This window comes from Mastomys coucha, unplaced genomic scaffold (genome assembly GCF_008632895.1).
Source record: "Mastomys coucha isolate ucsf_1 unplaced genomic scaffold, UCSF_Mcou_1 pScaffold15, whole genome shotgun sequence".
In the NCBI taxonomy this organism is placed as follows: Eukaryota; Metazoa; Chordata; class Mammalia; order Rodentia; family Muridae; genus Mastomys; species Mastomys coucha.
In genome coordinates, this window is record NW_022196897.1 from 156988629 (window position 1) to 157000415 (window position 11787).

At 47.6% G+C, this 11787-nt stretch overlaps 1 protein-coding gene across 2 annotated transcripts in view; it reads left to right on the plus strand.

Annotated features, from left to right (window-relative positions):
• The window catches only part of Dok5 (docking protein 5), a 153451-nt gene that overhangs the window by 42430 nt on the left and 99234 nt on the right, over positions 1-11787 (plus strand). Inside the window, exon 1 of one of the 2 annotated variants that reach the window (XM_031372880.1) lies at positions 1119-1182. The exons of the other annotated variant lie outside the window; for it this stretch is intronic. The gene's annotated coding sequence lies outside the window, so the exon portion shown is untranslated. Of the gene's footprint in view, positions 1-1118; positions 1183-11787 lie in introns of those variants that run through there. 2 annotated transcript variants of the gene reach the window in all.

Genomic DNA, 11787 nt, shown 5'->3' on the forward strand with positions numbered 1-11787 from the left:
GGCCAGTTTGAGTTTCCCCCACCGCCTGGGGCTGAGGGCAGGGCGGAGCTGCTCTTGACTGGCCAGTTCGAGTTTCTACCCATGATGCCCCACCCCCTTTTTTTTTTCTTCTGTACTGAGTTTGCCAGCCTACTCAAAAGAGTTTCCCAGGCAAGTCTGAAAGCGTTTTTCGTTGGTTTTGTTTGTTTTTGTTTTGGACATGTAAGCCACCATTTCCGCTGAAATTACAAGAAAGTTCATTAAATGTCATATTCAGATTTTCCGACTCAATGTGTTGATTAAAAATTAAACAACTTTTAAGACACTGACTGATTTCTCTTGGGTGCTAATTCCCACTCTGAGCCTGTAGGTACCTGTGGTCCAGGTTTTAACCCCCCAGTTCTATTGTTCGGTTCATTAAAATTCACTCTGCTCCATCTGTCTCCTGCTCAGCAACAAAGCCAGGCCCGGTTTTAACCTTCCCCCTCAATCCTCTCCACGGGGTTTGATGGGGTCAGATTTCATTCCCTCTGCTCAGCTAACGACATTGGAAGGAGATGGTTGTTTAGAGAGAGCCTTGCCTCTGAAGGGCTTTTCTCTGCATTGTGATGGGTCCTGGACAGCTTGGCACCAGGTCCACAGAGCCACTCTAACTGGTGAATATTGAAGGCAGAAATCTTTTTGTGCCTTTGATCTAGAGCTGGCCTCCTGGGGTGCTGGCTGCCAAGTGAAAGGACCTGGAAGGCTAGAGTCCCCTGCAAAGGACCTTAGACATCACAATAGTCTCCTTGGAGTGAGTTCAAACTTTCTTACCACGGACTCCTGGTTTCATTATGAACCAAATACGTGTTTGGCAGAGAGAAAGAGTGTGTGGCCATAAAACACACACACAAAATCAACTTGAGAATACAGAAAAGACACCCAATTGCTGGAAGTTCCCTAGAGCTGTGTAATTAAATTAAATTGTGTTTTCCAGAATTACCTGGAGCGATTCCATCTTCCAATAATAGACAGCTCTTAGCACGCAAGGCTATGTCTAAACTCTCAGGAAAACAAAACAAAAAAAACCCCAGTAGGCTTGTCCGTTATGGGAAAGCAGCTTGTCCTCTCTCTTCTTTATCAAACATCACCCTGAAAGGCCAGGGCGATTCTGCATTCAGAAGCAGAGGTGCTGCTGCAGGATCAACTGCTTGCCACAAACAGGTAATGCCTGTGAAATAATGAGGCTTGATTTGATATAGACAGTGTTTACCAAGGCACAGTCTGCCTGGCTTATTATTTTGCTGAGAAGTGGCTCACAATAGTTGAGCCTTCTGTATCAGTCAGATAAGGATAATAATTGTACCTTAAGCAGAGGAGGGAGCCACAGGGCTCCTCTCATTAATATTCCTCCACAAAGTGTAAGGCTGTCATAACCCGAAGGTAGGCAGAGCTTTGGGCCGCGTGTGCTTGAGGAAGGTTAGATTGTCTGGATGGTTGCTGTTCAGGTTCTAATGGTCAGCCACAGGATAGTCCTTTAAAATTTCTCTTATCTCTTTGTTTTATTTGTTTGTTTGTTTTGTATGTGTTCTTCTTTTCAGGTGCATTTGTATGTGGTCAGTGCCTGTACATACTGGTTCACCTGTGTGCGTGTTCATGTGTGTGCACATGCCTTCGGAGTCTTGATCACCGTGCAACTTAATCTTTGAGGCAGAGTCTTGAAGTTAAACTCTGGGCTCACCCCTACGGCCAGTCTCCTCTGCTAGCTCGCTCTGGGGATCTGCCTCCATCTTCTGAGGCTAGAATTACATGGGCTGCTAGGCTCGCATCCACGAAGGATCTGGGACCCTAACTCTTGTGTGCCTGGTGAACACTTCAACCACCAAGCCACCTCCCTAGCCACAAGACGACTTTGTGGTTATTGTTGTTTTTATTTATGTGTGTGCATGATTTACTACATGTATAGATGTTTTGCCTGATTGACCGTCACCAAAGCTACCCAGACCGTGGCTTCCATGTATGTGATCCCACCCCAAAGAAGATTAAATATAGACCAAGATTGAGCAGAATGAATATAGATTTGTTAAGAAAAAAATGAGAAGGGCTTGCAAATAGGAAGGCTTCCATTGGACGACCCGCTGCCCTGACCACTGGCCACTTAGGAGGTTTGGGTGGGGATTTATTGAGAGTGGTCACTTTTTTTTTTTTTTTTTTTTTTTTTTTTTTTTTTGTTTTGAGACAGGGTTTCCCTGTATAGCCCTTGCTGTCCTGGAACTCACTCTGTAGACCAGGCTGGCCTCAAACTCAGAAATCCGCCTGCCTCTGTCTCCCAAATGCTGGGATTAAAAGCCTGCACCACCACTGCCCGGCTGAGAGTGGTCACTTTTGAACACACCATGAACTGAGCCACTCCTGGGCCCAACAGGAGACATAGTCACGTGGGACTTGTTCTATGAGGGGAGTGGTCACCAGCAAGGCCAGCTGGGTCCCAGCCAGTGGAGGACAATTCACATTCAACCCAGTGGGGCAGAGGAAAGTGTGGGGGAGGTGTCAGCTGGTTTCCACCTTTTGTAGGCTGTGAATCAAGCCATTCTGCATATCTGTATAAACAGACGCGTGCTGCCAGCAGGCTTTAGCTTCTCCTAAGTTCTCTTTTGCTTTGTTATGTAGTCATTTTCTTTCGGGACACTAGACATAGTCACAGATAAGAGGGCTTACCACTGTTCCTGACCCCTGAGTAATCGCGGCGATGACTTGTTTATCTACCCATTGTCCCCTACTAGTAAATATTTCAGTTTTAAATATCAGTAGAATGAACACAGCCATTCTGATGTGCACAAGAAGAACTTTCTGCCTGTAGAATAGCTTGAACCGGTCTCCAGGTGCCCTGCGGAACTTATCCAAAACGCATTTCCATCAGTTCCAAAGACTCTGATGCAACTTTCTCTCCAGGCCTAATCCCACGAATGTGGTGGCTTTCCCCTGTAATTTGCTTATTTTTACCTTGTGGAGAATATGACTCATAACTCACCAAGTCTGTATTATACTATTTGCTTACAGCCAAGTTTGTGGCCCATCCATTTAAGTATTTGAAATGATATTGCCGGTGTCTATGTTTGTATTACTCCATGGAGTCCCATCAGAAAAGCCTTACACCAAAGCGGGACATACAGGCTCAGATGAATCCTGAATCCACTCCACCTGAGCTGTAAGACCTCAGTACTCCAGAGGACTGGAAGATTAAAGCTGCAGTACAACCTGGATGCCAGCCAGGGAAGCTTTGAAAATCTGGGTGAGGTGAGAGCAGCGTCCACCACAGATGAGACAGAAGGATAAACTGATGTCGTGGGCAGAGAGGACCAGCTTTCTTTGCCTCTTAACACACTGGAATTCTGATGCATTCAGGGTCCTGCAACATCCAATAGCTCCCCTCTCAGCTGCTTCTTACCCACAGCAGGTGGACAAATTTACTACTACCACGTCAAGGGGGAACTGGGGTCCAATTAGTGTCTGGTGAAAAGGCTCCCACTTTCTTCACATCCTTTCTGGAGGCAAGGGTGACTCCAGACAGAGACAAGTTTCCAAGAAAGCACAAAGAACAGGTTTAGTTGGAGACCCAACTCTGCTCTCGACTCTGCCCTCAGCGGACATGTGCTTGCACGGGCGGTTGTGTATGGGGCTGACTCTGCTCCTGGCGCTCTTTCTTCTTGTTTCTCCATGCCACTCGGGAGTTACTTCTCGCCGCATCTACAGCCATCCAATTACTATGTGGGAGCAGAGCAAGCAGCAGGCCTTGCTTGCCCCTGCTAGTACCAAAAGTCTTGAGAGGCCATTATGCAGTCACTGTGGGGGCGTGGTTTCTTTATGATGGCGATCAGGGGTCATTCTCCTCCAAGGGCAGATGCAAGGGCCTCTCAGGTACTCTGTCTCTCTCTGCAGCAAATAGCCATTGCCTACTGGATGAACCACAGTAGGCTGAGTTGGGAAGAGGGAGATGAGGACTAGAGATGAACACTTCCTATTCACTGTGCAGTGGCAGTAGCTGACACTTATTAAACAACTAGCCAGCCACCTGTCAACAGGGTTCTAAGACGTGCTTGTCCTGACGGCCTTTGATTCTCTCAGCCAATGAGCGAGGGACTGACTGCCGCAGCTATCCCAGAGAGGAGAGAGGCGAGATAACCTGCTGAGGTCCACACAGCATGTGCATCTTATTCTATAATTTTATTGCACTTGCATATGTGTACGATGTATGTGTGTGTTCACACGTGTGTGTCCAGGTCAACTGATGTCGGCCGTCTTCAGTTATTAAGCAGTCTATTTACTGAGCCCAGAGCTTGACATCTCAGCTGATCTAGCTCTCCAGCTGGACCTTGGGACCTTCCGTCTCTACCCTCTCAGCACGGAGAAGAAGCAACCCCCTGGCCTTTTAAAAGGGCGCTGGGTGTCTGAACTGCAGTCTTTGAGCCTGTGTGGCAGGAGTTTTGTCCACTGAGCTATCTCTGGAGCTCTAGCATGTGTGTTTTACAAACAACACTTGAGACTAGGCAGGCGGTGCTCGTGGCTTGCATAGCATGACAAACTTGGACATATTTTGACATGGGTGTGACGAGCAGAAATCCCCATCTTTAGGGGAATGAAGAGAGATGTAGCTTAGTTGGTAGCCTTTGCCCAGCAAGCAGGGAGCTTGGGGTGATCCCTAGTGCTGCATGGACTGGAAATGATGGCGCTTGCATGTCCATTCAAGAACTTGAGAGGTGGAGGAGGGAGGATCAGAAGTTCAAGGTCATTTTCTGCTACATGGCCAGTTGAAGGCCATTCTAGGCTACTTGAAACCCTGTTTCAAGAGAAGGAGAGAGAAGAGGAGGAAGACAAGGAAGAGAAGGAGGAGGAAGAGAGGAGGAGAAAGAAGAGGAGGAAGAGGAGGAAAAGAAAGAGGAGGAGGAAGAAGAGAAGAAAGAGGAGGAAGAGGAGGGGGAGGAGAAAGAGGAGGGAGAAGAGGAGGAAAAGGAGGGAGAGGAGGAGAAAGAAGAGGAAGAGGAGGAGGGAGAGGAGGAGGAGGGAAAGGAGGAGGAGGAGGAAGAAGAGGAGGAGGAAAAGGAGAATGAGAACCCAATGGTACAGGAGGCTCCGAGGGGTCCTGGCTCACAGCTTGTCTGAAGTCTTTGAGTTGCATAGTGTTAAGACTTCATGTACGTGCTACTGCCACTCTGTCATTTTTCTTTCCTACCGACTGATCCTTGCCTTTCTCTCTTGTTTCCCACATTTGGGTGGCTGGCAGTGGCTTTTCTAGCCATTCTCCAATTTGGGCAACGCGCCAGGAGGTGCTGAGACCTACAGTTCGAATGGCATTTTCTCTAGCTTTGTAAGACCCTCCTGGCCCAAACTAATTGCTGCCACCTGAGTTTGAAAGGCCTTTGAAGTTTTGAATATTTTCTCTGGGGACAGCAGTGCTCCTTGGCTTGGAAAGCAAGTTGGTGTCTGTGTGAACCTGACCTTAAAGCTGCCTCTGCCTTGTCAGCCTCCTTCGCCCTGATGCTCCTTTTCCAGTGTGAGCAGTCTGTTGCTAGGATCTCACCAGGTGTCACCTGGTGTCAGTGCAGCCCCTCCCATCTGGGGCACGGCTTTAACTTCGAGGCATCTTTTGTTCACCGTCTTCTCAGCCTCGATACCATTTGCATTTTATGCTCAAAATTACTGTGGCTCATTTCTGCAGTGAGGATTGCCCTGTGTCCCCAGTATATCTATCAGCATTCCTGTCCCCTGTCACCAGGTGCCTGCAGGACCTTGTCACACCTAAATAGGTATTTAGACATTGCCTGCTACTTGGCACTTTTCCCCAGTCACAAAAAGCGCTTCTCATCAGCAGCTCTGTGTCATTCAGATGCACTGTAGCCTTCTATTTCCGAGGCTCTTGTCTAAAACAGTTGGTGAGAAGTTCCAAAAATAAGCCATTCATGCATTTTAAATTGCGCTCTGTTCTTGGTAATTTGACAAGATCTTGTAAGGTCCAGGAACCAGATGGCCACATCACATCCACAAGGAACAGAGAAGATCGTGCTGCTCAGTTCCTCCTCAGGCATACAAGATCCCAGCCTAGGGAATGGTGCCACCCAGAGTGGTCGCACCTCCCCCACGTCCATTAACATATGAAAACCCCACAGCATGCTCAGAGGCTTGACTCCCAGACGTTTCTAGATTCTGACTAGTTGATAATGAACATTAACCATAGCAGTAGCCACTCATTTATCAACTCAGACGCCTTGGTATGGGAGAATCTGGGCCCAGACTCCCTTACTTCCCTTTATCACAACCTTGTATCAAAGTACAAGGGCAGTGATGTTGACCCTCAGACCTGCCGAAGGAAAGCTGTTGGGTGCTTTGCTTAGATACCATCTCACATTGGACAGAAAGGTAAAGTAGAGCACAGCACGATATTGTTTTTATGCATGTGTATGCATGACTCTGTGTGCGTATGTGCACACGTGTGAGTGTGGTGCCCACAGAATCCAGAAGAGGAGGCCACATCTCCTGGAGTTGGAATTACAGGAGGTTATAAGCCACCTGATAGATTCTGGAACCAAACTCTGGTCCCCTGGAAGATCAAGTGCTCTTAACCACTGAGCCATCTCGCCGCCCTCTCCCTTAAGACCTTGGGAGACAATGCGCACTAATGTAATGGAGCGTGTGCTGCAGTGCATCGTGCACTTTTGCAACTGTTGTCTTTTATGTAGCTATTGTTCTAATTTCTTACAATGCCTACGCTGTAAAAGAACTCTGTTAGGGAAACGTATGTGTAAAGAGACAAGCTGGGCATATACATATCTTGGTGCCATCTGTGGTTGCTGACATCTGCTAAGAGTCCTGAAATGTGCCCCCTCCTCCATAAACAGTGTGGGCCCCAGGGGGATCTCTTACCGTTTTGAGTTTTGAGGCAGTCTCACCGAAAAGAACAGACTGGTCCTCAACTCACAGAGTTCCACCTGCCTCTGCTTCTGCCTTCTCAGCACCTAGCTGGACTTAAGAATAGACTGGATGAGACAGAGCAAAAAAGGTGTTTCATACCATCTCAGTGACTCGGGATCTAGACTTGCTTTGTCCCTAGTGTAATCACACCATATCAGGATTAATAATAATGTAGTATATGATGAAGGGATGAATAGGTGACCTAGTAAAATAATAATCTTGTTAAGCATTCCTCCTTTACCCTCCTCCTCTACCCTCCTCCTCCACCCTCCTCCTCCATCCTCCTTCTCCACCCTCTTCCACCCTCCTCCTCCATCCTCCTCCTCCATCCTCTTCCACCCTCCTTCTTCACCCTCCTCCTCCATCCTCCTCCCCCAGCTACCTTCTCCATCCACCTCCACTCTTCTTCTTCACCTACCTCCTCCACCCTCCTCCACCTACCTCCTCCACCCTCCTTCTCCACCCTCCTCCTCCTCCTTTTCTTTCTCATCCTCCTCCATCTTTTCCTTGCTCTCCCCGCTCTCTGCCCTTTGTTTTTTGTTTGTTTGTTTGTTTGAGACGTGGTCTCATGTATCTCAGTTGATACTTGACCTTCCTATGTAGCAGAGGGTGTCTTGAGCTGATCTTCTGACTTCTCCCTCCCAAGTGCTGGGATTGCAGGCATGTACCAGGATCCTTGGTTGATTTGGTGCTGGAGATGGTATCTGGGGCTTCGTCGATGCTAGACTGGCACTCCACCCACTGAGCCCAGCCCGTGAGCTGGATCTCTTAATACTAAATTTGTGATGCAGAAAACAAGATTTTTATATTTTGAAGATTATTATTCAGTTGACTCTATAAGAAATGTGGTTGTTTTTCCTACATAAAAGCCAACAGTAGAAGCAAATTGTATTCTTTGATTACTATTGTAGTGCAGATAAAATATTCTCCCCGGATGCTGATGGCTATTGCAGGCAGCGATGGTGCACACAGTGAGCGAGCAGGCTGCTGCTTCTTTGATGGCTGTCTATTTCATCTGTTCTCCGAGTAACTGAGTGGAACTTCCTTTTACTGTCAGGAATGATTAAGTTCCCCAAAAAAGGGATGCAGAGAGAAAAGGACCAGTTTGCAGGGCAGGAGAGGTGCTTTTATGTGGTAAAGCGCTTGCAGTCTGGGGTGAGGCCAGATCCCCAGGACCCATGGAGGAGCCAAGCCCAGCTGCATGAATCTGTATTCCTGGAGCTGTGGAAGCAAAATCAAGAGGTTCTCTGGGGGCTCATGGGCTCTCTGGTGTTGTTCAACCAGGGAACCTCAGGCTCAGTGAGAGACCCTATCTGAAGAAAATAGGGTGGTGAGTGACTGAGGCTGATACCCGAGGCCACACACACACACATTAACACAAGTACACACACACACACATATGACCAGTAGCTGGAGGATTAATCATGAAAAACCCAGGGTCACAAAGACTTTCCTTGGACTAGATATTGGCAGCTTGAGCTCGGGAAGCACGGCTTAGCCCAGGAGGCAGGCAGCCCTGACCTCCAGTGTGAACTCCGCGGTGGGATAATTTCATGTCTTTGCCACCGATTGTCTCGAGGACATAGTTTCAATCATGCAAGGCTTGGAAGAGATATAAATGAGAGATGTAAAAGAGACGTCTGCGTGCCACACGCCGCTGAACACGTGTCATTAGGGAAGCAGGGCAGAGTCCCTGGAGAAGATGACCTATTAACGACAACATTAATAATTAATGCGTCCACATATTTTAATTGCTCTGGTCCCTGAGAAGCAAAACAAAATCACTTTGCTGATTCTCTTGTTTCCCCAAGCCTTCAAAGCAAGAATAGATTTTTTTTAAAAAAATTGTTTCTTACAAAAGTTACATTATTTACTCTTGTGTAGATGGATGACACACCTGCTGCACAGTACACAGCAGAGGTTAGGAGATGACTCACAGAGGTCTCTCCTTCCACCACGTGGGTTCTGGGATCAAACTCAGGCTATCAGGCTTGGCAACAAGCTCCTTTATCCGCTGGGCCGTCTCGCCCACCCGAGCAGCGGATTTTGACAGGTTTCCTCCCTGTAAGGTGTCCACGTGATCAAGCAGGTTTCCTTCGCTTGGATCTTTGGCTGAAATCTTTTCAGCTTATTACGAATTACCTTTCTGCCCTTTCCCGGCAACATCTGTTCCTGGTGGGGTTTTTATTTATTTTTTTAAACTGTGTTTTCTCAAGCATGGCATTCATTTCTCTTCCTTTGCTGGAGAGTGACAGTCTAATTTTCTACCCCGAGCCCTGGCACCGAGTAGGTTTTACTCAGTGTTGCTCCAGCAATGTGGGTTTGAGGAGTCAGAGCCACACTGACATATTCCCTGAGATCATCATGGCTCTTTGCTTTAGAAAAGACCTTTTAAAAAATGAAAACTCTCTGATTTGGGATGTCAACATTTTGCCAGAGCAAATAGTTGGTTCCCCAATGTTGTTAGAACTTGTTTCTAATTACAGGAACATGTCTGTTTCAGCATAGATGAGAATTTATTCAGGTTGAATTTATCCCTGGCTTGGAACAAAACCCACTGATATTTGAAAATCCTATATGACAAATGGCTACTATTACAGAAGACCATTGCCACGGTATGAAAGCCTTTCTTTGCAGTATTAAAAAGCAGCATTTCAGAGTGGACTTTTAAAGGCAAAATGTATTTTATGGTCACACGAAATAATGCATCTTTTAAGGTGGTACCTCTCCATATGATTGAGTGCTCATGCAGCATACATACCCTTAAGGCTTGTTTCTTTCTCTGCCTTCGTTTTTATAATTATGTCAAGGTTTGCTTGGAAGTCCTGGGTCCATCCTGAGACTCTTTGATATCCAAAATCTATTGATGAGATTCTGGGAATTTTGTGAATTTGAATAGGATATTTCTTGATTCATTTATTTGCTTGTTGGTTCATTTACTCATTCACACACACACACACACACACACATGGGGGGAATGGGGAGAGAGAGGAGAGGGGGAGAAAGAGAGACAGAGAGAGAGAGAGAGAGAGAGAGAGAGAGAGAGAGAGAGAGAGCAAGCTTGATGTGCTCTGAGATCTTAAGCATTGGTATAATCAAGAGAAGATGTTGTATGATTTTATCCTCTGAGGTAGGAGGCAAATGATGAGGCTGCAGTTGGCTCAGTAACCGTGACTTCCATCATTGATCTGTAACCGCTGTGTTTAGACCTGGGTTGCTTTAGATGTGGTTGGGGGCTGAGATTCTGAGCGGTGACACTACAGAACATGGTGATGTTTAAGACAGCGGCTTTCAACACTCCTGATTCTGTGACACTTTAATACCTTTAATATGGTGTGGTGACCCCAACTATAACATTATTTTCATTGCTACTTCATAACTATAATTTTTCTACGGTTATGAACCACAACATAAATACCTGATATGCAGGATGTCTGACATGTAAATGTAGCCCCTGTGAAATGGTCACTCAGACCCCAAAGGGGTCAGAGCCCACAGGCTGAAAACTGCTGTCTTAGGGCCTTTCTCTAGAACCATCCGCTCTCACTCTGGGCACGGCTGTGTAGACAAATGTCAGCAGAGTTTGTACAAGGGAAGGCTTATGAAAGCATTTCAGACTTCCACTAACAGGGAAGGGCAGTGATGTGCCTCTCTCTTCTTCCCTATGGCCGCACCAGGACATTGTGCAGAAATTGAACCTGAAATGTCTCTGAAACATGGGGAGAGTAAGGGATGCTGCTACTTCATACATGTTGCTAAGGACTCCAGTAACTCAAAGGTGCCAATAGGCAGAGGCGGAAAGATGTCCCAACAGAGGCTTACCGACCGGCTGGGGAACAAAAACCAGCAAAACAAAAGCATTAAGGGCTGCTCTGATTCAGCTGACCAAGAGTCTGCCCTGTGGCAGAGGAGTGAGGGCCTGCTCTTCAGTCTTTGTGAGATCATGATGAGCTTTTCAGTGTGCTACCAAGGTAGTATCTATAATGGGGAGACAAGGACCTGGGGCTGTCACCCCCTCCAGCTCGGGGAGACAGGGATTTGGGGCTGTCACCCCCTCCAGCTCAGGGGAGACAGGGACCTGGGGCTGTCACCCCTCCAGCTCGGGGAGACAGGGACCTGAGGCCGTCACCCCCTCCAGCTCGGGGAGACAGGGACCTGGGGCTGTCACCCTCTCCAGCTCATGGAGACAGGGACCTGGGGCTGTCACCCCCTCCAGCTCAGGGAGACAGGGACCTGGGGCTGTCACCCCCTCCAGCTAGTGATAAGCTTTCCCTACTGTAGTGTTCTTGGTCACAACATAGGAGTCTGGATTTCTACCCCACTCCAAAACAAAGAGGTACCCTGCTGCGGGGGTGTGTAAAAGAAGACAGTGCAGTTGGAATCACCCACAAATGATGTCAGCTCCTCACAGCCAGGAGCTGGTAGAATAAGGAGTGTGTGCTGAGACAGAATTCCCTTCCCCCAGCAATCATGAGGGCCTCCTTAAGCACCACGGTGTGGTTCCGTGTTCCCCTTCCTCCTTCAGCGTGTCCAGGTGCTGCGGCAGAGCATCCTGATAGGAAAGGATGAAGAGGAGCTCTGAGTGTGGGGGCGGGGGCTGGGGGAGCTTCTCTGAGTGTTTCGGAGCAGTTCAATGTTACGGTTTTTTAGGAGGATATTCAGAGAAATAGCTGTGCTATCAGGGTGAGCGAAGGCTATATGAACCTTGGGGAGTGGGTAGGGGTTCTCAGGGTGAGAGTATATTATTATCTGTGGTGGAGGGGCTGCCCATGCTTCATTTACATGAAGAGGAATTCCAGGTGCAGAGAGAGAGAGAGAGAGAGAGAGAGAGAGAGAGAGAGAGAGAGAGAGAGAGAGAGAGAG